At 44.6% G+C, this 27,140-nt stretch overlaps 1 protein-coding gene across 1 annotated transcript in view; it reads right to left on the reverse strand.

Annotated features, from left to right (window-relative positions):
* LOC126413042 (dendritic arbor reduction protein 1-like) overlaps positions 1 to 25,427 on the reverse strand; it is a 752,774-nt gene extending 727,347 nt beyond the window's left edge. The window contains exon 1 of the mRNA XM_050082938.1: positions 25,121 to 25,427. The gene's annotated coding sequence lies outside the window, so the exon portion shown is untranslated. The remainder of the gene's footprint in view (positions 1 to 25,120) is intronic.
* Positions 25,428 to 27,140: the final 1,713 nt, after the last annotated feature.

Consider the following 27,140-nt stretch of genomic DNA (forward strand, 5'->3'; position numbering starts at 1 on the left):
TAGTGATAAATAAAGATAACAGAAATGGTGCAACGAACAGTTTCAGCAGGCATCCCACTTTGTGTGATTTTATTTTCATACGAGTTATATGTTCCCATTACCGTGTACTGTTAAGTGTGGAAGGCTACAAAGGAACACCCCTGCACCATTCACAAAGGCAGAAAAATGACATGCAGGACACCATTGAGTTTCAAGAAGCAAGGCTCTTGTGGCTGCCGGGGCGCCCAACGGCAGCCGGTTAGCAATTTCAGTGCTGTCACGCACCGGTCAGGTCCAATTTAGGCCGGGCGCCTGGCGGCCTGCGGTAATGGCTGTCCGCACTCTCAGGAGGCGCTATGGCCTTGCCAGCACAATACTGCTAGCCCAGCAAGCCCAGCGACTCACTGCTGTGGGTTCAGTCGGCGCTCTGTAAGAATGCTTGCAGTACCGTCATCCGCTTCTTCAGTGCTTCACTCTTCACTCCATTAGTATATAGCTCCAATGGGCTGTGACAGAGCAGCTCTACTGCAATGCGCAGGTTTCAATATATAGGAGTCCTCTTCTCAGTGTATGAGCACAAGTCTTTATCACTTCTTTTCGGTCGATAATAACAACAGTCCACTTGTTATTGAAACTATTTGTGCGTTTCGGGCATAAATCGTCATCAGAATACCTAATAAAATACCTTAGTGCATCGTGTCAATTCATATCTGTTGTAATATAGTTTACAGATGAACCGAGTTGAGCACGAATGTTACGACGTTTATCACTTGGGAAAGTGAGTGGTTTCTGTTTCGTGGAGGTCAGGCCGCGAGCCATTCCACATGGGGAATACGTCAGGCAAGCAGCTGAAAAGTATCCTGCACTAAAAGCAGCATTCAGTTTTGCAGAACTTCTTGCCATTTTCGAGTTTTCATGCGGGCTACTCTCCAAAAATTAGATGAATAATTTGAAAACTGTTATATGTAAAAATACAAACAAATTTAATAAAATGACATGATTTTCGCCCTGCCCCCCCCCCCCCCCCCCCCCCGCGCTCCTCACCCTGGATCCACCCTTGACATCTGGAGATGCTCGCGTCTTCTGAGTCGAACTACACTGATCTGCAAAACTTAAGCTCTATATAAATAAGGTAGAGTAACATACTAACTTTTTTTTGGGGGGGGGGGGGGGGGGGGGGTCATCAGTCTTCTGACTGGTTTGATGCGGCCCGCCACGAATTCCTCTCCTGCGCCAACCTCTTCATCTCAGAGTAACAGTTGTAATCTACGTCCTCTATAATTTGGTGGATGTATTCCAGTCTCTGTCTTCCTCTACGGTTTTCGCCCTCTACAGCTCCTTCTAGTATAATGGAATTCATGCCATCATGTCTTAACCGATGTCCTATCATACTGTCCCTTCTCCTTATCAGTGTTTTCCATATATTCCATTCCTCTCCGATTCTGCTCAGAACCTCCTCATTCCTTACCTTATCAGTCCACTTAATTTTCAACATTCGTCTTTAGCACCACATCTCAAATGCTTAGATTCCCTTCTGTTCCGGTTTTCCTGCAATCCATATTTCACTACCATACAATGACGTACTCCAGACGTACATTCCCAGAAATTTCTCCCTCAAATTAAGGCCTATATTTGATACTAGCAGACTTCTCTTGGTCAGAAGTGCCCTTTTTTCCATTGCTAGTCTGCTTTTGATGGCCTTCTTGCTCCGTCCGTTATCCGTTATTTTACTGCCTAGGCAGGAGAATTCCTTAACTTCATGTACTTCGTGAAATCCTGATATTAACTACTCGGTGGAACTGGAACAAAGTGCGGGAGAATGTTGCCAGAGGTCTCGCATTCGTGCACAGAAAGTTGGACGCCGCATGGCGTGAGGTCAGCGTGACTGTAGCACCAAATGGGGCTGGCCCCACAACAGGAGGCAGTTGAAGAAACGACAAAAGTCAACCTGTGTCAGTCAGCGAGCAGTTACGGGGCAGTGTCGTGGTCTTGTTCAGTACAACGGGGCCGAGAGACAACATTAGGATGACTTCATGCAGTGAAGAATAACAGAGAAACTGGAACACAGACGACGTGTGCAGAGCGAAGCCCAGGATTTTGGTATTGCTCGCAGCATTGTTTTCTGAGGTTGTGGAGCGTTCCAAACCACATGCATTGCTGCCCGAAGGAGAGGAGGTGGTCGACCACGATCAACTGCAACAGCAGACGAACGATGCATCGTGCAACAGGTAAGACGGAACCCAAGTCAGATGGCGGGTGGCATTGCAACCACATCTGACACGATTGCAAATGGTTGAAATGGCTCTAAGCACTGTGGGACTTAACATCTGAGGTCATCAGTCCCCTAGACTTAGAACTACTTAAACCTAACTAACGTAAGGAGATCACACACATCCATGCCCGAGGCAGGATTCGAACCTACGACCGTAGCAGCAGTGCGGTTCCGGACTGAAACGCCTAGAACCGCTCGGCCACAGCGGCCGGCACAGGATTGCAAGACACTCACTCTCCCCCTCCACAGTGATACGGCGACTACACAGGATTGGTCTGTATTCAGTTGACGTCTGAAAATTGGAGGCACCGTTTGCGACGGTGCACAAAAGCGAAGGGACTTGACCAGAGGGGAGTAATATCGCGTACTCTTCTCGAACGAGAGCAGGGTCAGACTGAGCAGTGATTCGGGACGTACCTTAGTATGGTGAGAGGTGCAAATACGTAATGCACTCAGAAACACTGTCGAGTGTGATCGTTTTGGTGGCCCAGACGTTATGCCGTGGGGTGGCATTATGTTGCATAGGCGTACTGGTCCCCAAATCTTTGAACATTCACGGTTTACTCACTAACCAACGCTACTGTGACACTGTACTCTTTCCCCATTTGCATCTATTGAGCACTGCATTATCCCGCACCTTCATTTTTATGGATGCCACTGCGCGACCGCATCGAACAGCGCTGGTGGAAGAGCTCCTGGAACGAGAAAATACACTCCTGGAAATGGAAAAAAGAACACATTGACACCGGTGTGTCAGACCCACCATACTTGCTCCGGACACTGCGAGAGGGCTGTACAAGCAATGATCACGCGCACGGCACAGCGGACACACCAGGAACCGCGGTGTTGGCCGTCGAATGGCGCTAGCTGCGCAGCATTTGTGCACCACCGCCGTCAGTGTCAGCCAGTTTGCCGTGGCATACGGAGCTCCATCGCAGTCTTTAACACTGGTAGCATGCCGCGACAGCGTGGACGTGAACCGTATGTGCAGTTCACGGACTTTGAGCGAGGGCGTATAGTGGGCATGCGGGAGGCCGGGTGGACGTACCGCCGAATTGCTCAACACGTGGGGCGTGAGGTCTCCACAGTACATCGATGTTGTCGCCAGTGGTCGGCGGAAGGCGCACGTGCCCGTCGACCTGGGACCGGACCGCAGCGACGCACGGATGCACGCCAAGACCGTAGGATCCTACGCAGTGTCGTAGGGGACCGCACCGCCACTTCCCAGCAAATTAGGGACACTGTTGCTCCTGGGGTATCGGCGAGGACCATTCGCAACCGTCTCCATGAAGCTGGGCTATGGTCCCGCACACCGTTAGGCCGTCTTCCGCTCACGCCCCAACATCGTGCAGCCCGCCTCCAGTGGTGTCGCGACAGGCGTGAATGGAGGGGACGAATGGAGACGTGTCGTCTTCAGCGATGAGAGTCGCTTCTGCCTTGGTGCCAATGATGGTCGTATGCGTGTTTGGCGCCGTGCAGGTGAGCGCCACAATCAGGACTGCACACGACCGAGGCACACAGGGCCAACACCCGGCATCATGGTGTGGGGAGCGATCTCCTACACTGGCCGTACACCACTGGTGATCGTAAGGGGACACTGAATAGTGCACGGTACATCCAAACCGTCATCGAACCCATCGTTCTACCATTCCTAGACCGGCAAGGGAACTTGCTGTTCCAGCAGGACAATGCACGTCCGCATCTATCCCGTGCCACCCAACGCGCTCTAGAAGGTGTAAGTCAACTACCCTGGCCAGCAAGATCTCCGGATCTGTCCCCCATGGAGCATGTTTGGGACTGGATGAAGCGTCGTCTCACGCGGTCTGCACGTCCAGCACGAACGCTGGTCCAACTGAGGCGCCAGGTGGAAATGGCATGGCAAGCCGTTCCACAGGACTACATCCAGCATCTCTACGATCGTCTCCATGGGAGAATAGCAGCCTGCATTGCTGCGAAAGGTGGATATACACTGTACTAGTGCCGACATTGTGCATGCTCTGTTGCCTGTGTCTATGTGCCTGTGGTTCTGTCAGTGTGATCATGTGATGTATCTGACCCCAGGAATGTATCAATAAAGTTTCCCCTTCCTGGGACAATGAATTCACGGTGTTCTTATTTCAATTTCCAGGAGTGTATTCGGCGAATAATGCACTGGCCTGCCTCCCCGCCCCCCCCCCCCCCCCCTCCAGACTTAAATCGCCATTGAACACGAGTAGGGTGCGTTGGGAGACGAATTGCAGCACGTTCACATGCACCAGTGACCATCCAACAGCTGTCAACCGCGAAACCGCGATGGTGGAGGAATGGAACATATGACCGCAAAAACTCAGTACCCACGTTGTGATCAGCATGGGAGCACGTTGCACATCATGCACAGCCGTCCGTGGTGATCACACATCCCATTCAGAACTATTTCCCCCTTTTTGTAGTGTCCAGGGGACCATCGTAAATCGCGACGATTTCAGTTTGACTGTTGATGTCTTCTTTGTTTTACAAACATGAATGGAGTTTCACAAAACACTGCATGAGTCCAAAGACCCACAACACTCACCACAAATTGTGGGAAAGGTTAAACAAAGACTCCGCTTTGCTGGCAGAACACTTAGAAGATGCAACAGACCCGCTAAAGAGACAGCCTACGTTACACCTGTCCGTTCTCTGCTGGAATTTGCTGCGCGGTGTGGGATCTTTACCAGGTAGGACTGACGGAGGACATCGAAAAAGTGCAAAGAAGGGCAGCTCGTTTCGTGTTTTCGCGCAATAGGGATGAGAGTGTCACTGATGAGATATGCGAGTTGGGGTGGCAATCACTGAAACAAAGGCGGTTTTCAAACTTCCTGGCAGATTAAAACTGTGTGCCGGACCGAGACTCGAACTCGGGACCTCTGCCTTGCGTGGGAAAGAGCTTTACCAACTGAGCTACCCAAGCACGACTAACGACCCGTCCTCACAGCTTTAATTCCGCCTGTACCTCGCCTCCTACTTTCCAAACTTCACAGAAGCTCTCCTGCGAACCTTGCAGAACTAGCACTCCTGGAAGAAAGGATATTGCGGAGACATGGCTTAGCCACAGCCTGGGGGTTGTTTCTAGAGCTTGGGCAGCTCAGTTGGTAGAGCACTTGCCCGCGCAAGGCAAAGGTCCCGAGTTTTGAGTCTCGGTTCGGCACACAGTTTTAATCTGCCAGGAAGTTTCATATCAGCGAACACTCCGCTGTAGAGTGAAAATTCCATTCTAAAGGCGGTTTTATTTGCGGCGATATCTATTTACGAAATTTCAATCACCAACTTTCTCTTCCGAATGCGAAAAAATATTTTGTTGACACCCACCTATGTAGGGAGAAATGATCATCATAATAAAATAAGAGAAATCAGAGCTCGAACGGAAAGACTTAGATGTTCCTTTTGCCCACGCGTTGTTCGAGAGTGGAATGGCAGAGAAGTAGTATGAAAATAGTTCCATGAACTCTCTGCCAGGAACTTGAGTGTGAATTGGAGAGTAACCATGTAGATGTAGATGTAGATGAAACACGCACACCAACAACAATACCATAACACGACAAGATCACAGCACAGAAACTTATCTCCAAATCTTCGACCACTCACGGTAAACACAGTGGTCAGCGTTATTGTAACACTACTCTTGGTACAGACTCACATACAGAAACGGACTGACACGCAGAATTGGGACTATCCTCAAGAAACAAGGAAATAAATAGCATACTAAAGCAATTGTTCAATACAGAACTGTCTAGATAAGGAAGATGACACTGACATACAGCAAAAATATGGCATTTACCAACCCTAGTGTAACAGTTGTGATGCTCTATAGTTAGGCCAGACCGTAGAACATTCGAAATAGGCTATAAAGGACATTAAAGAACAGGGGAATGTGGCACCAGCCTTTGCCTTTCTAAATTTACATAACACCTTCAACAAGAAAACCATCACACTACCACATCAGTAAAGACATAAAAATAGTCAGGTTCAGTAACGACAAATATCTCCTGACACCACAACAGAACTTCCAAATCCAAAAGGCAATAATAGAATAGAAACATTTAATAAATTGCCAAATAAACATTAGCAACCAAATGCTATTTAAACTGATGTAGTAAACAAAGAGCAGCACCCCTTAGACACAACAAAAATTGTATCTCATCAACAAGGCACTACACCCACCCTAGATTACCCACCACTGTACCACAGTAAAGCAGTAATTTATATAAACGGGAGTTATACTAGCTCTGCTAACACACACACACACACACACACACACACACACACACACACACACTTGTAGTCTTCAGTCCAGAGACTGGTTTGATGCAGCTCTCCATGTGACTTTATCCTGTGCAAGCTTCTTCATCTCCAAGTAACTACTGCAACCTACATCCCTCTGAATCTGCTTGGTGTATTCATCACTTAGTCTCCCTCTACGATTTTTACCCTCCACGCTTCCCTCCAATACTAAATTGGTGATCCCTTGAAGCCTCAGAACGTGTTCTACTAAGCGATCCCTTCTTCTAGTCAAGTTGTGCCACAAATTCCTCTTCTCCCCAATTCTGTTCAGTACCTCCTCATTAGCTACGTGATCTACCCGTCTGATCTTCAGCATTCTTCTGTAGTACCACATTTCAAAAGGTTATCTCCTTATAAAAAAAAGAGATATACACAGGGTGTTCTGGAAATTTTGCGACAATCCTTAAGCGGTTGTAGAAAGCGTCTTGAGGAACAAATCGAGGACAGGTATGTCATCCAACGACACCACAGAGCTTCGAAGTTACAGGGGCTGGAGCCTGCCCTTAGAATAGACCAGCCCTTTCGCACCAAAACTGACTTTGTCGCTGACGGACCGTAGGCGAAACACCTCACAATGTTGTTTGTTATTCGATGATCGCGACTGATTGCCATGATCGCCAGTGGAGAAGATCGAGCTAACTGCCGTGTAGAATGGCCTTGTCTCCTGCGAAAGCGTTGGTGGATGACGCTTCTGGACTTGGGTTTCTATCACAGTCTATTTTTCTGCTGTATTACTGATAACACTGGAGATGTTAGAGAGTTCCAGACCAAAAAATAAATTGCAGATGTAAACCATGTCCTAAACAGTGATCCATCCAGGCAACAAAACATCATGTACATAAAAGACGAGGCCCTTCTACACAGCAGCTAGCTATTCATCCCAGCGCATATTTCTTTCAGTTAGCTGCCGCACTATACTGTAGAAGTTCCTTTTGTGTAGGGTCCCATTTCATCGAGCTTTGTTACTGGGCACTGACATCATGCATAAGTTACTTTCGCCCTTGAGTTCTGCACAGCAGTGCAGCAGTAAATAACACGCCGTTACTGGCGGTTTCTCGGTACATTTTCTCTTTCCGTTACTGGATTTCATTATTAGTTAGCAGCGTAACATCGCAGTCTGTACGAGACACTTCCGGACGGCAGGAAAAAGAGTGCGATGACGTCACTCAGGCGGAGGCAGCGAGCGCGCGTCTGCACTGTCAGCGTCCGGAACAAAGCGGCGTCGCCTCTGCGGGTTACGAGTGCTTCCTGCGGCAGCCACTTTCGCTTGCCCGATCTTCGACGCACCCCCCCCCTCCCCCCCTCCCCACCTCCCTCCAGTGATCGGCTGAAAGTGGCGGTCCCAGCCGCGCCGTTTCTCTCATTATCCGCAGCCCCGCGCTCCAGAAAAACTCAACCGCGGAGGTTCCGGGTTACACCAGAAAAAGACGAGACGGCCGCCCACAGCTGCATCATGTTACGCGCCTCGTTCTCCACACTGGGAGAGCATACGTGGACTGTGGGGCGCTGAGTATCTGCAGCTGTTCTCACACTACATAGTCAGCTGCGACACAGGCCAGTCTTACCCGAAACAGTTATTGAACTGCTCTCATTTCCTTTCCATTTTGCTTGACTCACCAACTGACAACTAAAGTGCGTCCCGTGAAGATTCTGCAGTGGCTTGCTGGCTGGAAAAGCTACACTTAATATCTGTTTGACACCTCTTACCGTCACATACGCTAATTTTTATTTAGACATTTGTAGCACCAGGGTGTTTGCTAAACATCCGTCTGATATCACAAGACTAGATCTTTCACACGAAGAAGATAGAAATTTGCTATAAATTTTAACTTATGCATAAGGCTAGTAAGTTTTTATTTTGCAAAGGATCATCTGATTTCACAGGGATATAAATGTTCTACGTGCATGCCTACATTATTGGGGTAATTCTTGTTATTACAGTTACAACAAGATTTGGTATTCTCCTTTCACAGATGTTCAATGTGCCTTCCACCAGATGCTAGACAAACATCCAGATGGCCCGCATCTCGTGGTCGTGCGGTAGCGTTCTCGCGTCCCACCCCCGGGTTCCCGGGTTCGATTCCCGGCGGGGTCAGGGATTTTCTGTGCCTCGTGATGACTGGGTGTTGTGTGCTGTCCTTAGGTTAGTTAGGTTTAAGTAGTTCTAAGTTCTAGGGGACTGATGACCATAGATGTTAAGTCCCATAGTGCTCAGAGCCATTTGAACCATTTGAATTTTGAAACATCCAGATGGTAGTCAGCCTCGTCCCATACTTTCGCAATCTTGAAACTTCCTGGCACATTAAAACTGTGTGCCAGGCCGAGACTCGAACTAGGGACCTTTGCCTTTCGCGGGCAAGCGCTCTACCATCTGAGCTACCCAAGCACGACTCACGCCCCCCCCCCCCCTCCCCCTCACAGCTTTACTTCTGCCAGTTTCTCATTCTGGAAACATCCCCCAGGCTGTGACTAAGCCATATCTCCGCAATATCCTTTCTTTCAGGAGTGCTCGTTCTGCAAGGTTCGCAGGAGAGCTTCTGTAAAGTTTGGAATAGGAGACGAGGTACTGGCAGAAGTAAAGCTGTGAGGACGGGACGACTCATGCTTGGGTAGCTCAGATGGTAGAGCACTTGCCCGCGAAAGGCAAAGGTCCCGAGTTCGAGTGTCGGCCTGGCACACAGTTTTAATCTGCCAGGAAGTTTCATATCAGCGCACACTCCACTGCAGAGTAAAAATCTCATTCTTGTTTCTCAATCTTGTATACATTCACTGCTCTTGTTGAGCGATGGCATATTGCACCCAAACTCGATGAAAGAGAAATACCGAGGACAGCCACAGGAGGACACTGGAATATTCCAACGGCAAGGAGTGAAAATTTACGCCGGACCGGGACCTGAAACCGGATTTCCTGTTTCACGCGATAGCTTGCCTTAAGCGCTTCGGCTATCCAAGCGCGCTTCTCTTCAAATTGAAATTTACAACTTGCTTCTGTATGCCCCCTCCCCCCCCCCCCCTCTCCCGCACAAGAGATCAGAACTTGGGCGCGGCCACACTGTTGATGCAGTTTGTCAAAATTTAAGTGAGTTTGCACTTGGTGTTATAGTCGGCGCACGTGCGATGGGACCCAGCATCTCTGAGGTAGAGATGTAGTGGAAATTTTCCCGTCCGACCATTTGACGAGTGCACCGTGAATATCATAAATCCGGTAAGACATTAAATCTCCGATATGGCTGCGGCCGGAAAAAGGCCCTGAAAGAACGGGACCAACGACGACCGAAGAGAATCGTTCAACGTGGCATAAGTGCAACCCTTCCGCAAACTGCTGCAGATTTCAGTACCGGGCCATCTACAAGTGTTAGCGTACGAACCATTCAACGAAACATCGACGATATGTGCTTTCGGAGCCGAAGGCCATCTCGTGTACCCTTGATGACTGCAAGACACGAAGCCTTACGCCTCGCCTGGTCCCGTCAACACTGAATTGGACTGTTGATGACTAGAAACATGTTGTCTAGTCCAACGAGTCTAGTTTCAAATTGTGTCAAACGGATGGACGTCTAAGGGTGTGGAAACAACCTCATGAATCCATTGGTCTTGGATGTCAGCAGGAGACTGCTCAAGCTGGTGGAGGCTCTGCATCGGTGTGGGGCACGTGCAGTGGAAGTGATACGAGACCCCTGATGCATCTAGATACGACTCTGACATGTGACACGTACGTAAGCATCCTGTCTGACACCTGCATTCATTCATCTCCATTGTGCATTCGACGTATTTCGGAAATTATAGCAGGACAATGCGACACCCCACACGTCCAAACCTGCTGCGGACTTGCTTCAGGAATACTCTTCTGAGTTTAAACACTTCCACTGGCCACCAAACTCCCCAGACTATATTCATACGGTATTCGATAATAAAAGCTCTTGGCGTTATCCAAAAAACATTACACACAATTCACCGCTGACAATCCGCAAAAATGATGAATCGGAAAAGAGTTTGCCGCTTACTACATTTTAGCTGTTGATGCAGTAAAATTTCGGTTTCAGTTATGACGTTATTGAACATATCTGGGATGCCCTGGAAAGTACTGTTCGGAAGAGATCTCCACCCCCTCGTACCTCACGAATTTAGTGACAGCCCTTAAGGATTCACGGTGTCACTTCCCTCCAGCACTACTTCAGACATTAGTCGAGTCCGTGCCACGTCGTGTTCCGGCACTTCTGCATACTCGCGGGGGCCCTATATGGTATTGTGCAGGTGTACGAGTTTCTTTGGCTCTTCGGTGTATGTCTGACATGTTCGAAAGAACAGACACCGCACATTTAACAGTAATCACCTAAAGCTGTTGGAAGAGGAGGCACAGAGATAGACAATTTCACACACCCTTACAAACAAAAATATGAGTTAGTGTGAGCTGAGACGAGCCAGTAGTTCACTGCGAGATCCTTACGCCCGCTCCGGCTGATCCATCATCGGGGTAGCTCATCCATTTTACTAAACGGCTAACCTGATGCACAGGCCTGTCTCGAGGCTGCGTAACTGACAATGTGCAAATTATCCAGACTATATTCATACGGTATTCGATAATAAAAGCTCTTTGCGTTATCCAAAAAACATTACACACAATTCACCGCTGACAATCCGCAAAAATGATGAATCGGAAAAGAGTTTGCCGCTTACTACATTTTAGCTGTTGATGCAGTAAAATTTCAGTTTCAGTTATGACGTTTTAATTTATTTTTTCTTTGCCACCAACTCTATTCGCAACACACTTTTCGGACAGTATCTACACACATGGGTCAATCAGATTAATGTGACTACCGCCTACGTTCGCCGTCGACATGAAATAACCACTCACTATGGCAGGTGGAAGGTATACAAAACGTTTCGAGGAAACGCAGAAAACTGTGCAGTCGTAGTAGTAAGACGGAAACGGAGTGATTTATCTGACTTTCAAAAAGCTTGAGCACTGATTTTCGGGCCAATGGTACAAGCATTTCCGAAATGGCTAAGTTTGTAAACTGCTCGCTTTCCGTCGTGTTTAAAGTACTGTATACCGTGAATGGCAATATGGCGAAATCCAAAATCAGTGCTGAGGCAAGTGTGGTGCAGCACGGAGTGTAGATGGCAGGGTGAACAACGGCAGCGGAGACGTGTACGGGCAAGTGTTGGGCAGCTGATCGCCCAAATGAACCAACGAACTACCAACAGCGTCTCCCCAACGACCGTTCCCGAGTATGCGCCTCTGCTGCAGGCATCTGGTTCATACACTTATGCTGACTGCTGCTCACGGCGACGAAGGCTGGAATTTGCACTCCAGTAACGCGTCTGGACGTTCACTGAGTGCCGACAGGTGGCCTTTTTCAGACGAATCACGTTTTAGACTCAATTGAACAGATGGCTGTTCGTTTGTACGGCGTGAAAAGTTTGGAAAGAAACATTCTGCAACAGCCATCGGAGCGTTATGGTCTTGGGATTATTTTCACCGGCCGCGGTGGCCGTGCGGTTCTAGGCGCTCAGTCCGGAACCGCGCGACTGCTACGGTCGCAGGTTCGAATCCTGCCTCGGGCATGGTTGTGTGTGATGTCCTTAGGTTAGTTAGGTTTACGTAGTTCTAAGTTCTAGGGGACTGATGACCTCAGATGTTAAGTCCCATACTGCTCAGAGCCATTTCAACCATTTGATTGTTTTCGTGGCATTTCCTGGATGATCTTGTCATTCTGGAAGGTACAATGCATCAACACAAGTACCGCATCTATTCTGTGGGCCATGTCCAATCCCACACGCAGTTTGGTTTTTCCTTGGCACGATGGAATCTACTGCGAAGGCAGTTCTACGTGACATGCAAAAAATGGTTCAAATGGCTCTGAGCACTATGGGACTTAACATCTAAGGTCATCAGTCCCCTAGAACTTATAACTACTTAAACCTAACTAACCTAAGGACATCACACACATCCATGCCCGAGGCAGGATTCGAACCTGCGACCGTAGCGGTCGCGCGGTTCCAGACTGAAGTGCCTAGGACCGCTCGGCTACACCGGCCGGCTACGTGACATGCAGCTCGCAGTATACGTACGTGATTCGAAACGCACCAGGATGAATTTACCGTACACCCCTGGCCACCAGACTCGTATTAAATCACAGTCGCAAACTTGTGGGACCACCTCGGTTAGGCTATTGGCGCCTTGCATAGTCAACCGAGAAACTTAACGCAGCTTGCTATGGCACTTGAGTCGGCATGGTTCCAGATGTCAGTCGACACTTTACAAAACCACAATGACTCTCGTCCTGCACTTGTCGCAGGGGTCTGCGCTGCGAAAAATGGTTACTCATGGGTTTACAGGTGGTCACATTAATGCGACTGAATAGTGATCACCACTGAATGCACCAGTAAAATTGTATCATTGTACAGTCCATAGTTCAGGAGATATGACGTCATAAACAATGTGATTTGTGAAAAATTACGAGGGTTATTCGGAAAGTAGGGAACGATAGGTCGCGCAATGCAAACCACAGTGAAAATCTGATGAAGTTTTGCACAGGTGTGTTGGGCAGTGTCTCTAGTACGTCCATCGATCGCGTTAGATCGTTCTTTTTAGTTCTGAGCACACAGGGAGCACATAAAGATACCTAGAAGAATAGTGTCTCCCGCCAAGCACGAGGGCTTGGTGAGAAATTTCGCCTGAAGCTATGCAGCCAACATTACATAACTGTCGTGCGCTTTCTTCTTCAAGACAATTCTCAGCCGCATTCTGCGGGGGCAGTGGGGATGCTCCTGCACCGTTTCAAAATAGAAATGTTTCATTACCCACAATATAGCCCGTAATTGTCTCCCTCTGAATTTCATCTCTGCTCACATGAACCGCTGGCTATGAGGACAACATTTTGGCACAGACAACGAGCTGTAGGCCAGCGTAGAGAATTGGCGGAAAGCACTGGCGGCTGCCTTCTGCAACCAGGGTATTGGAAAGTTGGTACAACGCTACGACAGACGTCTTAGTCGGTCCGGCGACTATGGAGAGAAGTAGCTGAAAGTTGTAGCTAACTGTTGCAAATAAAACAGTTTTGATTTTCACTGTGGTTTCCATTTCGGCACCTATCGTTCCTTACTTTCCGAATAGCCCTCGTAGTTTTTGCTGAAAATGGAGTGCGAATTACCCAGACTGTATTCATCTGGTGTTTGATAATTACTTAGGGGCTTCCAACAAACTTTCAATATAACTTCAAACAATGTTTTAACTTTTGCTCGTTTACAGCTTAACGTCAAATACTTACTCATTTGTAAAGTAATCAGATGTCTGAAGCTGTTTTATAGATGTGAGTCTTATTCCTTAAAGAGTCAGAGTTGTTGTTAAGACATGTTCTACACGCAAATGCCATGTTGATGTTCAGTCTTGTTGAAAAAAAAGTCTTCGATATATTCTTGCAATTATGGAAAAAAGCCAGATCTTCAACGTATCCACATAGGTAATTACTGTAGGCGAGCTAGCTCCGCCAGAGAGACCCTTTACAGGGAACCAGAAGAACCGGAAACTTACAACTGGCTCCAAGGTAAACTTTTAGTTTCTTTGCATAAGTTAAAATTCACCTCAAGTCTCTACTTTCGTCCAAGTAAAAGGTGCAGTCTTGTTAAATAGGATGAATATTTTCCGAACACATTGTACAGTATATAGGGTGTACAAAAAATAACATGCATGCTTGTTGTAGTTTCACTGTTCGGCTTACTCACTTCAAAATATACACAATGTGTCTTCGTATAAAACAGAATTATGATAAAAGCCTTTAAAGTGACTTGCCTCATATGTTGTCGCTCAAGTGGTCTACGGTACATATACCTAACTAATCGCTGTCACGTATATAAAGTGCTTCGCATACTTCCCGCCGACAAGCCGAAGCCCACACTCATTCATGCTTCGTCCATTCACTGGTTGCCCATTAGGCACTGTGTTGTGCCAGACGCCTCCGCAGCAATGTATCCTGAGTTCGACGCCACAATGGCCCGTAAATCTCGCCTTAATAACTCGCCGGACATGATTTATTTCTGTACCGCGGCCGTGTTCCTGTCAAATAACTGTCGGCTGAGGTCAGAAACGAACGCGCGGAAGGAATGTCGGTCGCCCGTTGCATTCACCGCACTCCTAAAAGAACTGAGATTTACTGTTACGCTTCCGCTGTGTAGGAACCGTGAAAAGGCACTTCATGTGCTGCTGCGACGTTTGGCGTGTCATGATGAAGCAGTATAAGGAAACCTGCAAAACATACCACTGGATACGATACTCGGTCTCCAATTTTTAAAATTGGCGTCTGGAAAGCTTACTCCTCGGTACAACTGTCCAACCTCGCGAGCCTAATCATGCATGAAAACTCCAGTTTTTAAAATTGGCGTCTGGAAAGCTTACTCCTCGGTACAACTGTCCAACCTCGCGAGCCTAATCATGCATGATACTATAATAAAGTTTCGAATGACAAAATAATAAATTAAACATGGATATAGTTACAGCCACGAAAGAATTAAGGCACAGTGCCAAATCAACACACTTTAGTAGACGTTAGATTAAAGACACCTGCAAGTAATCAAACGATTTGTCAAACTTCACTTGTTGGTTAAATTATTTGGCAGTGTACGGCTTTGTATGATGTGCTTGTCAAACGTATACTGTATTTCACGCGTTTGACGGACAGTTTCACAGAAAGGTGGACTTCTTTTATGTTGATGTCTAGTGAGAAAAGGTTTTTAGAATTACCCTACCAACAATTTACCCTACTGTGTTGTGAATTTCTACAATTTGGAAATACCGATCGAGGATAAAAATCAAACGAGCACTGACAGTTTGTAACAACAACAACTGTACATACAATAATATTTTCTTCTGATTTTCGATAAATTAGTGTAATCGATGTTCTGTTTTCATTTCTTTTTCTTTTCATGTCATTGTGTTGAGGAAGCTATAAACAACTTTCGATGTGAATATTAATGTTTATGTCAAATTGCAAGTAATATTATAACAAAATTGAAATGTAAGAAATGTTGAAACTGTTGTAAGATGTTAAAGTTGTAATTGTGCGCCTGGTCCATACGTAGGCAATGTATTAAGATATGTAGAATGCAAAACCTTTGGTGAATACCCTGTCTGTAGGGGAGCGGTAAAAGGTGGATGGCAGGCGAGCGCGTGAAAATGCACGCGGGCGCGGCACGGCATAACGGGCTCAGCAGTGGTAGTCGGAGTTGGGCATTGGTCTGAGAAACACGCTCTGGATCGAGGAGGCTCTCCTGGAAAACGTGATTTCATTGAGCCTCGGATGTGCCGTTTCCGACGACTATACAGCATGGCTATATTCCATAAGCACTAAACGGAAAGGTATTGCGACGCTAAGAAGAAGCAAAGTGCCGATACATCAAGAGCCATAGCTGTGCTTGTATGTGTGCTCTGCGCCTAGTCATCTCGCCGCCCGCCAACCGCCGCTGCGATACGAACAGGTTGAAACTTTTAGTACTGTATTCGTGTGGACCAGTGTTACTTTTGTTCCTGACTGTTCAATAACAACTTAACTTTTTACCAGAACTGTCCTATCATTTAATTATCCTCATCACTAACCTAGACAGGGTCCTTTCCACATGTTGTGCAATCCGAGTGTCCCGAGATGAAGAATTAAAATTTATGTTAATAATAATTACCTGCAGACCTAGCTATGTTAGAATGATGTTTAAAGAACTTTGTTGTTAATGAAACAATAGACAAATAATGTAGATCTGACAAAGTTGGAAGATAATGTTGAAATTGGTTTAGTAATGAAGTTTAATTAATTTGAGACAAAAATAATGGTAGTTAAATGAGCAGGAAATATGATAAAAAGAGTGGTAATTCATATATTGGAAATCTTGAATGCTTAATGCTTTCAATAGTTAATAGTTTCAATACAGTGATCATAACAGTTTCAGGGTCACCCCCCCCCCCTTTTTCTTTTCTATTCATTTAAATTCTGAAGTGTCCTGAACTGATTTGACCAGCAAAGTTAAAGTCGATACAAAACCAAAATTTATTAGTGTTTTACCTGTATTGTATGTGTGTTTCGAAAGTGCTATTTCTAGGGTAACCTATGTCCGATTTTAATCAGATCAATAGACAGTACGAAGTCTGTAGTAAACATTATAGTGTATTGTTGTGTATTTATGGCTTGTCCATATTAGTACAGAAAGTGAAATCATTAGTTTAGTAAATTTTCTGGTTCTAAAATTTACCATAGTATGCAGTGTTATTACGTGTTGTTTTGTATGAACGTACTTCTACTTGTACTGGAAAGAAACTCAGTTAATGCCTAATTAGGCTGGCGACCGTATTATTAACAATTTGGTAGCATCTGATGTGTTGTTTCTTGTCCGTCCTAACGTGTAGTTGCACTTCAGACTTGCTTGACGTATCATTGTTGTTACTGAGTTTGGCGGTAAAAGTGACTTCGCGCACTAACAGACCGTAGGCGGAACGTCTCGCAATGTTGTTTGTTTTTCAGTGAACACGGCCGATTTCCACGATCGGCAGTGGAGAAAATGGAGCTATCTGCTTCATAGCCAGGCCTTGTCTCCTACGAGTGCAGTGCTCTGTTGCCTTGGTGGATGACCGTTTCAGACACAGGTTTCCATCTGCAAATTATTTTTCTCCTATATACCGAAAAATACAGGAGATTTTAGAGGGTCCATATATGTTTCCAGGCTGTGATACGTAAAAGAATATACAGAGGGGTCCAAAAAAATGCATCCACTATTTAAAAGTCCATAGCTTGCAAACTAATTGACGGAGTTGTCTCATTTTTGGTAAAAGTGTAGCTTAAAGTCCAACTTAAAGATATCACTGTAGGTATTCGACATGGTCACCATTAACATCTACACACAAACGATGCCGCCGAACTGCAGCACGAACTACTGACTGCACGTGTTCAGTTGGATATTTGCACATGAATGTACGATGGATTCTCGAAGTTCATCCAATGTACGTGGCTTTTGTCGATAAACGACGACCTTTAGTGTTCCCCACAGGTAAAAATCCAGGGGATTTATGTCTGGGTAACGTGGTGGAGATACTCCACAGCACCTCTACGGCCTATCCATCTTCCTGGTAGATTTTTGTCGAGATACGCCCTAACACGATTTTGGTAGTGGGCTGGGGCACCATCTTGTTGAAAGTAAACTATTCCGTCTCCATACAAGTCTCGGATGGCAGGTAAAATGGATGTCTGAAGCTTCTGAAGATACACCTCACCGGTAACTGTGCCGTCAAAGAAGAATGGCCCAATCAAGCCCCCTAAGACAACCCACACCACACATTTACTCCTGGCTACATGGACTTTCGGATTTTCGGCGGCCCAGTAGATGCAATTGTGGCTATTTACCGTACCATTGAGTTTGAACTGTGCCTCATCAGACCACACAATCATCTCTGCAAACTCTTCGTCATTGCGCACCATGTTAAGTAAACCACTCTCAGTACTCCATTCTACGATCTGGGTCGACCTCGTTCATTGCGTGTAGCAATTTTGGGATGTAGCACTTCCACTTTGCTCTCTTTAAAATTCGCCGAACACTTGAGCGACTCACTCCAGTTTCACGGGCGCACTGTCTCACAGACTTCTGTGGTGAGCGAGTGAATTGTTATAACACGCGACGGGCATTAGCTGGACTTGTTACTGTTACAGGTCATCCAGATCGTTCTTTGTGTACATCTTTAACACAGCCTTCGGGTTCAAATTTTTCTCGAATGCGACGTATCGTTAAACGTGTCGGTGGCTCTATCTGATACTTATTTCGCCATTGCCGTTGAACCTCATTAATGTTTTCGTACTTAAAATACCACTTCAGAACTAACTTCCTTTCATCGAATGTAAGCCTTGCGTCAGCCATGTTTACTCGAGTAACTAGGTGCAACTAAGAACAAAATACTGACTATCTAGCGACTGTCATCTGACAAAACAGAAAAACGCAATACAACGCTTGTCTGGCGATTGCTGGAACTTCAAACTATCACACTACCAAAGATGAGACAACTCCATCAATTAGTCTGCTAGTTATGGACTTCTAAACAGTGGATATATTTTTTTTTTTTGGACCCCTCTGTATTTTCGCATAATTATGTCTTCTTTTCCAATGTAAGTGTGAAATAACGCGAATAAGTCATTAAAAGTGTTATTGCCCATTGGGAGATAGTTAATGTAATCATCAGGTTCTAAGTGCAATTTTTCCTTTGGCAGATTTTCATTTTCATTTACCTCTCAACTAGTAGCTCAGTCTGGCTTCACACAGGCTGCATTAAGTATCAACGGCCAGACGATTAGTGTAGCACAGCGTTGTTTTATCTGCCGGCCAGTGGGTAGAGTTATGAATAAATTTCAGAGAACAACGTTATGTAACTGAATATCATCACTGTCACATAACTCACACGTTGTAAGCAGCGCTCAGCAGGAAAGTTGCCTGACGGCATGACTTATGTGTTGAACATTAAATTGGCGTTTGGAGTGACGTCATGACAACGATCGTAGCTCATCGTGATTTAAGTTATATGAATACAACCAATGTAAATATTGTATGCGAATCATGGACGTGTGTGTGTCTGTGAGTGACTCAGTACGTAGCGGAGACTGGCTGAGGTGGCACAAATAAAAGAAAAGACACGCATGATGTTAACGTTTAGCTCGTGTTACAGCACTCCTCTTGGAGAAGCTTAGTACGCACTGGGAAGCATTGTTGAGACTTTTTGTCGTGGACTATTTATCGCAGACTTCTTCGCAATGCCGCTCGGAGAATCGTAGCCAAATGTAAGTTTCATTCAAGGAGGGCAGAAAGCTAAAACTTGAATCTTTTGCTGCTCGGATGAAAGTACGTACTATACGTAAACAAAGCAAAGTTGCTGCAGCACTATTTTGGATTCGCCTGTTCTGAAACGATTGCAGGGAAGATTACCTAGCAGGTACTAGACTTTTCATTACGATACTTCAAAGTTACTCACTGCCCATTGGTTGGAGAATATGAAGAATGAAATGTGATTGATAATGTGAGGGAAGCAGAAACTGGAAGTCTGAAAATCCGTCCTATTTCGAAATACGTATTTCCATATCATTGGGAGGTGAAAAGGTGAATGCCAGGTTAAAATGCAGAGTGAAAGTAGGTGACCAAGCCAGGATTGGACCTCACAACCTTTCGGTTACCAGCCGTGAACTCTACCGCTAGACGACCGCAGCAGATGTTAAATTACATCCCACTTGCTGTATACTCGCAATACTGCTGCTCTCTCGAGTTTTGGCAGATCTTCACTAGGTGGCATTGGCGTCGTTTTCACAATTTAACTTTAATTCATCGTACTTCAGACAGTATGAGTTAGTGCACCTATCAGTCAAAACCGGATCAAAATTCCTAGCCTGGATATAAAGAAAGATGCGAGAAAGTGACTTCAGTTTGCGTATATAGAGAAGAGATTTCAACCAATCCATAGACCAGCATCTTACTTTCTTTTTCTTCTTTACTCACAGCGCTGAAGCCAGAGCAAGAAATGCTTTGCCTGCCTTGGTAGCCATCTCCACTCCTGTCAAATACTTCTCGATATGATATGCACGGCTTGACAGCTACTTTAAGAATGAGATGAAATTTGACAAATTTTGTTTTTATAACCGTGCACTTGTTTGACAAGCACTTGGAAAGGAAACAGCGAAACAGCGCATTTCACAGACTCATTTTATCGTTTGCAGAGACCTTAAAGGTAACGTTGTCATCGGCCCAGTGGTTGGTTTGAACGTCATAGTTGCTTTACTAGGCATGGTCCTATTGGAAATGGCAATCTGTTGCTTTCAAAAAATGGTTCAAATGGCTCTAAGCACTATGGGACTTAACAGCTGAGGTCATCAGTCCCCTAAACTTAGAACTACTTAAACCTAACTAAGCCAAGGACATCACACACATCAATGCCTGAGGCAGGATTCAAACCTGCGACCATAGTAGCCGCGTGGTTCCGGACTGAAGCGCCTAGAACCGCTCGCCCACTGCGGCCGGCTCCGTTGCCTTCTTCTATCCTTGACTTACCCAGCCAGTTATAGTGGAATCTACAGTTCACAGTGGGCTCCAGACCTCGGTGCAACTCAGCATTTCCACATCAAGAAACAATGCGAGACGTGATGGAAATGATAACAGAGATAAAAGTTTCAGGACTGCCAGACATCGAAACCTTGACGTTTGGATCCTTAGTTGGGCACTTAACCACTGAAACATCCAGCTGTACTAAGTTAAATGATCGTAAAAAATTTATTTCCTGCCTCACGGGTTACTTAATGTTCCTGGCTTTTGTAACGATCAACGTTTTGAAGTGACTGGTTAACGTGCAACGAAGTTGATGCACATGTTAAAGTTAACATCCACGATTGAAGTACTATTTTTTCCCAGAGTGGTTAGAGAAAATGGTTCATATCCACGTTAAAATAGCGCTTTTAAAACATTGCAGTGTAAACTGACTACTTTAGATTCGGTACATATTGCCTTTATTTCAGATTATATTTAGGTGATGATACTTTACAATATACGGTTACAAATTAAGGTATTGTGAGCATGTTTCAGCCAATGGCCATAAAGAGTGATTGTTTTTCGGTACGGAAATGCCGATTTATCACCAAAGAAGTTACGGTTCAGCAAATGTCGAAGTTGTGGTGAGCAACGCTGCCATTCAAGATTTCTAGATCACAGATAGAATTTATGCAAAAAAGTCTTACAAAACGATCATTTAAAAAGATATTCAACTTAGACGGGGCAATAAGTAGCAGAAAATACCACAGCATATTAAAAAGTGCGTTACACCAGTTTAATCTGTGAAGTACGTTACACCAGTTTAATCTCTTTACTTTCGTTACACTTGTATCACAATCCAGCTTTATTCATGAGCCATTTGTTTTACTGCACGTGTACTTTATCAACAGATCGACAGAGGCGATGTCGCGTTCGTAATTCGACAGCTTAAGAGAATAATTCGACTAAATCACATTTATACGGTTAGTCACATTAAAACTCTCACATTTCAGAAGAACAAGCTATCATCTTCAGACACATAAAAACACAAGAACTTGGGTATTCTGGTTATTATTTCCGTATCTACAGCTTTCAGAGTTATCCACTTACTGGAATTCACTAATACAAAATGCAAGAGGACCAGTAACGTCCGAAGACTGTTTTCATTTGAATAGTATCGGCACTTTTTATATTTTCTTTTCGCTGTATTTATGTTTATGTCTGACCGGAGCAATAAACGACAGGAAGTTACAACTTCTCTTCAGCAAAATGTATTGTCACTTGGAATTACGATGTAAACATTTCTTCAACTTCCTCGAGGATGCGACTGTTCTGTCACGGCCATCCCACAATTTTTATTCTCAGAGCAAACCCATGCTAGGCGACGTACGGTGATAAACTATCAGATCAATCAAGAACTAAAATTTTTTCGATTTCAGTTTTCTGGATACAAACACACAGTCTAAAAAGTCATATTATCATGACGAAACACGTATCAAAGTCATTCTTAAAGAAAAATGTTGAGCTAATTCTGGCCAAATTGGCTGCTTATTATTATGCACAACAAAATCCTGTAATAATTAATATGAAATTGTTAAAACGTAAGTCACAGCTTGAGTTCTATTTCATTTGTAAGAACTTCAAACAACTTATGGAATTGTTAAGTGTAATAAAATTAAAACTGAGAATTTTATGTGTGTTTTTTAATGTCTCATTACGTGCTGGAAGATGTAAACGTGTCGGATAGAATGATTTAATCACAAAATAAGGATTTTAGATTCTGAATTGCAGCGATCTTGCAACATGTATAGCAAATTACTTGATGATAAGAACGTAACGTCTTGAGAAGGCATCAGAATCGAAAGTGTGCAATTAGTGTGTTTACAGTAGACGCTGATACTCTCCAACCCCACATGTCTAATGTCTCGGCAACTGTCAAGCACTTTCTCCGCAGTGAATGACGCCCAGCAAGGCCACATCTTGCGTAACACACACGATAACATCTTGTAACATATGTAACATACGGTCGACTTTCTGTATCTCTCGTGGAAGTGCACGTCATTCCCTGGCCTACGTTCAAGAACATTTACTACATGCCGATGACAGTCTCACTTCGTTAGCATTAAAGTAAAGCGCAGTGTTCTGAGAATTCACGTAAAAGGTGGACTAGTTAACTGCTTTAGCGCAAGCACCTCTTTAGAGGATTCTGAGTCTTTTTCTGTGTTTACGTCGCAGAATTGCATTCCAGCTCATGGATAAAGTACTGGCCAATTGTAGCTCGTCTTCGACGCAATCTGCTTGCAAAGATTTTCTGCGGTCTTTTATGGAATATTGCTAGTGTATTGAAATAGCAGTATCGAATATGCTTGGAGGAAGAGAAAGCACAGATAAACATCAGTTTGTCCAGAGTATTATTGAAATGCTTAATAGCTGTGTTCAGCATACTCATGAAAATAGAGCTTCAATGCGTCCTGCACGATTGTTTATAGAAAATTACAAAACCAGTTTTCATTGAATTATTTTTACATTAATACGCACAGCAGTCACGCACTAATTTCGTTTCTTTCCGCATAAATAATGAAACAGTTATAATAAAAAATAGTTTTGAATTTAGTTGATAAATATGCAATTGCAGGACTGCATAATCTATACCGTCTGTATCTGCAGTCAGATTCGTAATCAAGGAAACAGACGGATAGATACAGTGTATTCTGTTTTATCTGTGACGAAGATTGCGTTTGTTATGTTGTTATAAGGCGCACTCTCTGACACACATTCGCTAACTTCAGTAGCATATTCCTAAAGGATGTCGAACAGGCAGTTTTAATAGACCACTTTCGTTCTATTGACGCGGGGGTCGACTTTTCAATTGTAATCCAAGACCTCATATTTACGGTTCCGCAAAATCATTCCATAGAGTTCCACAGCAGGTTCGGGATAACAAGACAAATGCCGGCTTCTCAATCGTTCAGTTATTTACGATCTATGGTTTCCAGATGGACTTTCACTAGTTTGTAGTACTATGGCGTACTATATCAGGAAAAAAGTGTGCCGATAGAAAAAGTTGTAAGTATTGAAGCGCATAGGATAAGCTGCATAAGATACTGCTACAACTTCGAATCATCCACGACTGAATAGGTATCTTGTTTGAGATCCGAGAACGTGGAAGGAAAGTAAGTCGTTGAAAACATTTGCTTGTTTGGGACTTTAAACTAGGAAATGAAGCTTTAGTAAGCAATATCACAGATCACATAATAAATGTGTTCTAGGATAATATGTAGAGCGAAATAAAGCTAAAGAAAACGCTTTATGCAGCAATTAAAACGAAATACTCTACAACGTTATTGTATAATGACGTAGGCTGTTTGTTGTCGTTCACCAGTAATTTACCACAAACAGCTCAATTTCGTAGAGAGTCACTTACGGTCAGTAATTCAACGGAAAAGGAAGAGCAACAGAAAAACTCAGTTTCGTTAGTCCGCTTACAGAAAAATCTTTCTATTGGTTTTATTCTGAAGACAACGAACCCCAGCATTTTACAGAAATAAACACACACAAGCATTCTGCATTTGCAATTTGATTTTTTACAACTTATAGAATAATTGGAACCATGTAGCAACCTACACATCCTCTTCGTAAATCAACAAATTACATACCTATTTGGACCTAACATATGACCCCTATTACTTCATCGTATGTTTTTTTTTTCTTATTCCTTTATTTTTTGAAGTTGCTGGTGTTATGGCCCATAGCTGCAACGTCTGTCTTCTTTCGTCCGCGAATATACATGCCAAAAATTTTGGCTATATAAAACAGCAGTTAATATAGAGAATAATCTTAATGCTATACTTTTTCATGAAGTTTGTAAACAAGTTCACAGCTCAATAGTAACATTCTTCTGCACTGATAGAAGGTGTATAATAGCGCATCGCTTATTGAGGAGAATTAGTTGCTGCTTCATCAGAAATGCTGTCCGGGGTACTGAAAGTTTATGAGCGAACGAACCCACAAAAAGTAAATACAGCATGCTGTAGTGTTTTATGCAATACATTGGCATTTACAGCCCCGTTACCCAGCCGCTGTAAGGTGAAATGTCAGACGGTGAAAACTGTGTAAAATGTCACAACCTAACTTTGATTTACGGAACACCATTACGACATTTTGTTGCGCAAAAAGCTCTACGTGGAGCATAAACATCCGACGCGTTTAGCTATGCAGTGGTTGGATCTGGAGCCGTGTGTACCGGAGACCGCCACTAAAAATCTTTACCGTACTTGCGAGGCACTATTGAAGCCACACACTACTCTGCGTTGTTCCTTTTCCGTTTCCCAGTGTGGTACTACTAGGGAGCAGTAGGCTGTTTTCCGTCGCCCTGAAAGCCGTTAGCCGAGAAGCACGTCATGGCCACGGCACATCGAGAACACGTCAGTCACGCTACAGGTAGCTCTGCGCTCGCATCCTTCCAATTAAAGGCGAGACGACCGAGAGCTCTTTTCCTCTAAGTAATCAGACAGGTACTGCTTTAACTGCACTCACCGATAGCCGATGCTCGCTCCCAGACGCAGGTGTGCTTCGTAGCCTGCGCTGCCGGATTACGCTCGACGGAAGTGGAGAAAAACAAAAACAAAGGGACAGAGAGATATGTATATATACAGCTTCCAGTCACTGGGCGCGAAGAAATGCGGGACAGACACTGAACAGCACTGGATCACTACACTCGGCGCCGGCTTGGGAACAACCGCCACCCAACAAGTGGTAAAAAAAATTCGAACGGCGACGCGGCACAGACCGGGAGGCTGATAACGCGAACTAAACCTGCGACGTCACACCACCGCACGGCCGACGGACGGTCGCGGAATGTGGAGCCCCAGGACTCGCGGCTGCTGGCAGGGAAAGTTCAGCCCCTCCCCTCCCCCCATCCCCACCACCCACTTATCCTTACTCCCCACCCAAGGATCAGCGGCGCGTACCCCACCACAGCAGCTGCCGATGACCTGTCCCACGCAGTTGCCGCGTATGCCGACAGATGGCAGGCCTCCAGCTACGTTACCATGGAAACATAACAGCGCCAGAATGCAGTTAATTCAGCACTATTAAATCTGTGTATAGGGCAAAGTGTGAACTGCTATGTATGAACTAGTTACGATCCAGCAGTACTCCTACCGCAGTGTTCATTGAATACAGCCTTACATGACCACTAAAACAGGGGTGTTACTAACATCAGTTTTTCTTAATACTACCCGACCACGCAATTATTGCGCTTTGCTTTAACGGGAACACGTGGTGACATATGGTAACCAAGTTCAGTGGTGAGTAAAGGAAACGTATCGCAATGCCAATGCTGTCAGCTCAGTAGTGCGCCCGCTGTCAAGTGGCTCAGCGCGTAAAGGCAACAGTGATGAAATCTAAATAGAATTTTTATACTTTATGAAGTTGCCAAGACCGTTAATAGTTAAAGTTCATTACTGATAACATGATGTAATATCTTTAAATTTTTTTTGTTTATTCTTTGGTAGCAAAGCTGTGATGATTCTGGGATAGCTGCTAAGCAAAAAGTCAATGAAAAAGTCTTAAAGAGGCCAAGTGGCGTGTGTTCTTGGTGATTTAAAATTAGACTAAATATCGTCAAGCAACTTCCTTTGGGAACTGCGGCAAATATTACGTTACAGCAGTTATATTTGGTGACGCCGACGTGATAATAAGAAGATATGACGACAAACGGGAGCGTTTCCGAAGATCGCCTGGAAGCAAACAAAGTTAGCATCAAAATTCCGCCTTTTTGGAGTGAAAAACCCGAAATTTGGTTCTATCAAGCAGAAGCACTGCTCAGCATTTGCAAAATTGTTACAGAAGAAAGTAAATTTAACCACCTAGTGTCACAATTAGAACCAAAATACATCGAGAATATTTGGGACATTATTTGCGGCACAGATGCGAATAAATATTCTTTGGCTAAGGAATGTCTACTGAATATTTTCAAAGAAAGTGAAGATAAGCGTATTAAGAGATTAGTTACTGGAATTGATTTGGGAGACCAAAAACCTAGTCAGTTATTACGCAAAATGCAGGCCTTGGCAGGTGTAGATGTGTCAGAAAAAGTCCTAAAGACACTTTGGCTAGAAAAACTTCCGGATTCTATAAGGAACATTTTAATTGTCAGTGATGAGGGACTCGAAAAGGTGGACTAAATCCTGTGTCAGTTGTCAGAAAACCAAGGTCACTCGCCAAACAAAATCACTGCTAGAGAAGTTTGAAGAACCTGACGAACGTTTCAGTGTTGTACACATTGACCTCATCGGACCCTTTCCTCCTCCTAATGGCATGACTTATTGTTTAACTTCTATTGACCGTTTCACATCTTGGATGGAAGTCATACCACTTGAAGATATTTCAGCTGAAAAAGTGGCAACAGCCTTCTACCAGCACTGGTTTGCAAGATTTGGTGTACCATCACAGGTAATCACTGACCAAGGAACACAGTTTCGATCGCAGTTGTTTAATAATTTGGGCATAGTATGTGGAATGAAAATTCAGCACACAACGCCATATCATCCTC

Source organism: Schistocerca serialis, chromosome 7, assembly GCF_023864345.2.
Source record: "Schistocerca serialis cubense isolate TAMUIC-IGC-003099 chromosome 7, iqSchSeri2.2, whole genome shotgun sequence".
Lineage (NCBI taxonomy): Eukaryota > Metazoa > Arthropoda > Insecta > Orthoptera > Acrididae > Schistocerca > Schistocerca serialis.